Below are 5,021 nucleotides of genomic sequence, written 5' to 3' on the forward strand. Positions count from 1 at the left end.
ACACACACACACACACACAGAGAGAGAGAGAGAGAGAGAGAGATCAAACCTGGACCCCAACGACTTGAAAATTTTCAGACCCATCTCTAACACCTCTCCAAACGTCTTGAACGACTCGTGCTCCATCAACTTTTCTCATTTGACCTCTCACTCACTACTCAAATCACCAGTCTGCTTGTAGGCCTGGGCACTGCACAGAAACCGTTCCTCTACGCATTGTAAATAATCTATTGAATTCTCTAGACCACGACAAAATTTCTGAAAAAACTAGAGAAAACAAAAATCAAACTGAAATCATATTCAGAACATACAGTCAACACTCACGTGCGCATGTAAAAGTTCAGAACAAGACATACAGCTTTTGGATAACATGTCCATACTTGGTGTAGAAGCATGTCAGGTGTTGGGCTTAATACAAAGAGCAGACTGATAGAGACAAACATACCGACAGAAGTCAAATCTCAATACCCAGATTCATTTGAAGGCTTAGGATGTCATCAGCCAGGGGGAGTCAAAATGCACAAAGACTTCAGCGTGAAACCAGTTATTCAATCATCACGAAAGATACCAGTTGCACTTCACAAAAAAGTGAAAACTGAACTCAAGTGAATGGAAGAATAGAGAGTAGTTGCACCACAAAAGAGCCCACCAACTGGGTAAACAGTGTGGTACATGGTTGTGGAAATAGCAAACAAAATCAGGATTTGCATAGATCTAAGAATGAAAAGGGAACACTTCCCTATGAAAACCGTAGAAGAAGTTGTTCAAAACATGCCTGGGGCAAAAGTTTTTTGTTTTTGTTTTTTGGGGGTTTTTTTGGTTTTTTTAAACCAAACTTGATGCCACATCAGGCTGTTGGCAGTTGAAGTTGGGTGATGCAAGTTCAAAACTTTGTACATTCAACACACCGTCCGGTCGATGTCGGTTCTTGAGATTACATTTCGGAATTGTTTCCGCAAGCGAAATCTTTCAGAGTCATGTCTGAGATGGTAGAAGACACAGAAAGGGTTGAAGCCGTGATGGATGACATTGTTTCTCTGGGGAGAAACAACATGAAAGACGCCTTTAAAAAAGACTCATGGATAAAGCCAAAACATATGGACTGAAGTTCAATCAATCAAAGTGCGAATTCAGCAAAGATGAAGTTTCAATTATCGGTCACATTCTGTCAGGTGAAGGCCTCAAAGTTGATCCTGAAAAGATCAGAGCAGTACAAAACATGTCAAGTCTGCAAAACAAGAAAGAACTGACGATCTTTCTAGGGTTCATACAATACCCAGAAAAGTTCTTGTCAAAATTAGCTGATGAAAGCAAGCCACTCAGGAGCACAGAGAAAGGTGTAGAGTGGTCATGGTCAGACAAAGAAGAAATGAGTTTTCAGAAAATGAATAAACTTGTGACTAAAGCACCAGTACTCAAGTACGATGGCGTGGCAAAATCGAAGATTCATGCTTCAGCCACAGAAGTATGACCTCAAGGTACAATACAAACCAAGAAAGGAAATGCATACAGCTGACACTTTCAGTAGGTCATGCCATCATGAAACCAGATGAGTTGGTCCAAGGAAAAAGAAATAAACAGATGAACCAGCGGCACGTTACAAGGGGAGGAAATAAAAAGTAGACCATGACCCGCAGAGCTATTCATCATTTGTTTGAATAGTTTTCGCCCACTGGTGGCAGTCATGCATAAGTCTGTGTGTGTGTGTGTGTGTGTGCGCGCGCGCGCGCGCGTGTGTGTTTTCGTTCTTTAGTTTAACGTCTTTTCACAAGAAGTCTAAAAGTGACATTAGAGGAGGCTATGGAAACAAATCGAGGGAGGGAAAAGAAATTACTGTATACGCATGTAAGTATGCAAATGTGTGTGTTTGCGTGTGTGTGTTCGTTCTTTAGTTTAACGTCTTTTTTACTATAAGTGACATTAGATGAGGATAGGAGACAAATCGAGGGAGGGAAAAATAATTACTATATACGCATGCAAGTATGCAAATTGTGTGTGCGTGTGTGTGTGTGTTCGTTCTTTTGTTTAACGTCTTTTCACCTTAAGTGACATCAGATGAGGGTAGGGGAAAAAAATCGAGGGAAGAAAAAGAAACTATACGCATGCAAGTATGTACACACGCGCGCACACACACACACACACACACACACACAAATAGGCACGTGCGTTTTCTGTTTGTGCTTAGTCCTTATCAAGTAGGACTGACCAACTATGTAACAAAGTTGAGACCCTTGCAACTTATTTAGAATACTCATTTCGGCCACAAAACTCCAGTGATGTTTGCTTTTACACACATGTGTGCATCTTACTATTTTTTAAATGTAACGAAGATTAAAACTTTTCAGAATGTCTTTAGGAAATCTGAACAGTACAGTTTTGTGGGGTTTATTTTCTGTGAGTTAGTAAAGTTATTACCTGTACAACAAGCGCTGTCGCCTCTCAGTTACTTTTTACCAATTTTTACTCATGTCTGCTACAAGTAGCACAGGAAGCAAAGATGGCACGATGGTAGGCATGAAGAAGACCAATTTCAAGTAATCCTATTTAAGATACGGTAAGTTGGGTGAGAGGTCCAAGATCAAGATCATTATTTGGCAAGATAGAAAAAGCTTGCAGAAAAAAAAAAAGCTTGATAGAAACCATATCTCACATCCAGTTTTAATTCAAACTTGGTATTATGACTGATCATGATTGGTATTATGACTGATCATGATTACTAAAGAAATGGAAAATCACAGGTTAAAAGTCCACAACATGGCATATGATGCTGATTGGAAACATTTCTGCATTCAAGAAAGATGTATTGTTTATAATCTTCTTTTAAAACTGGTACAGTGATTCGTCACAATGAAAACAAAAGCTCCGTAAAGAAATAAAGCGGAGAGGTGATAGGTAGCATGATAGTTTTTTTTCATCTAGTTTCCTTTAAACATGGTTTATCATGTAGGGATGACAGGCACAATAGCCAAATGGTTAAAGCGTTGGGCTTTCAATCTGAAGGTCCCGGGTTCGAATCTCGGTAACAGCGCCTGGTGGGTAAAGGGTTGAGATATTTCTGATCTCCCAATTCAGCACGTGTGCAGACCTGCTAGTGACTGAACCCCCTTCGTGTGTATACACAAGCAGAAGATCAAATATGCACGCTAAAGATCCTGTAATCCATGTCAGGGTTCGGTGGGTTATGGAAACAAGAACAAACCCAGCATGCACACCCCAGAAAACGGAGTATGGCTGCCTACATGGCAGGGTAAAAACGGTCATACACGTAAACCCCCACTTGTGTACATACGAGTGAACATGGGAGTTGCAGCCCACAAATGCAGAAGATCATATGGGGATTTGTTTTGGCCATGACATCAGTGCTTTGTAAATTTAGAGATGAATGGTCAAGGTCATAACAGTGTGGGTATTTTTGTTGTTGTTGTTGTTGTTTGCTTTTGTGGGGTTGGGGTGGCTGTTTTTTGTTTGGAATTTTTTGCCTGGGTGTCTGTTTTCTAGTGGTGTTTGGGGTTTTCATGAATCTTTCGTTGGTTTAAGTGTGTATCACACACGAGTCTTGAAGGCCTTGCCTCTTGTTCCCTACACGGAAGGGAAGCTGGCAGAGCTCTTGCTGTTTTGACGTTTGGTGGGTGGGGAAGAGAAGGTGGGCACGCAGAGCCACATTTCAGAGGAGAGTGACCTTTCTTCCATCAGGAATGGGTCACAGAGCTATCAGCAGATATTTCCATTTTCAGCTCAGTGGTATAGGTTCCTCGGTTGACACAATGGTTGGGAGTGACTTTTTTATGTTTTTTTGTTGTCTTTTTTTGTTTTGGGGGAAATGGTAGAAAGTGGTGTTTCAAGTCATAAAACAATATCCAAAACAATAAGCCTAAAACTGAGAAAATGGTTTCGACAAAAACCACTTTAGAAAAACTGTGTGAATTTTCAGCCTTCCAGAGTTCTTTCCATTCTTCTGATGACATCGTAAGTGACGTGACTGTGCACATACTTGATACATGCTGAGGCACTCAAGGGGTTATAATGGTGCAGTGGCAGCAGTGCCAAGCCCAAAGGCCCCCCTTCCTCAGACATTGACCACAACTTGGCATTTAAGGACTGTTTACCGTGTTCTTCTTCAATACAGACCCTGGATTGTATGCTCTTCATTATTTATGATTAAAATGCTTTTAAAGACTGCAAACATTTGAATCATATATATATATATATAGAGAGAGAGAGAGAGAGAGAGAAAGAGAGATTTGCACACACACACACACACACAGTGTGTGTGTGTGAGAGAGAGAGAGAGAGAAACACGTGTGTGTGTGTGTGTGTGTGTGTGTGTGCGCATCATGATAGTAGATCCCAAAGCATCACAAGCCTGATTTTTAATTTAGTTGGGGGTGGGTGGGTGGAAGTTAGGAACTGGGTCATGAGTTTAAAAATCTGTCATTAATGCTCGTAATTGCTAATCTGGTCTTCAAAAGGGGTGGTTAGTATGCACAGCAAGCAACATCTATTTTTGCACTGTGTAGTGCGTTTTGGGCTTGCAACCCACTCCTGACTGCCAATTTTTCCACTTAAAGATTTCAAGTTTTTTTTTAATTGTGTGAGCGTGTGTGTGTGTTCGCCCGCCCACTCCTGACTGCTGATATTTTTCCACTAAAAGATTTCAAGATGTGCGTGTGTGTGTGTGTGTGTGTGACTGTGTGCGTGTATGTTTATGTGAACAAAGTATCTTTCAGAAGCCATTCATTCCACCACATATCTTTTATGTGGCTGTCTACCCTTCATGCTTCAGTTTCATTGATGACTGTAGACACATGAAACTAAAAGACCAGTGTGCTGAAAAAGATGATAAACAGAAAATGCTTGTCTTAATACTGAAACAAAGTAAAATAAAGGGAAAACATTTTGTGGGGTGAATCTGTGAAAATGCCAATGCAGAAATCTGCACTACACCCATGTGATTCATAACAAAATAAAGCAAAAGCATATATATTTGTTAATATAACTCACAAATTGAACACTATCAAAGA

The sequence above is a fragment of the Babylonia areolata genome, chromosome 10 (genome assembly GCF_041734735.1).
Source record: "Babylonia areolata isolate BAREFJ2019XMU chromosome 10, ASM4173473v1, whole genome shotgun sequence".
NCBI lineage: Eukaryota > Metazoa > Mollusca > Gastropoda > Neogastropoda > Buccinidae > Babylonia > Babylonia areolata.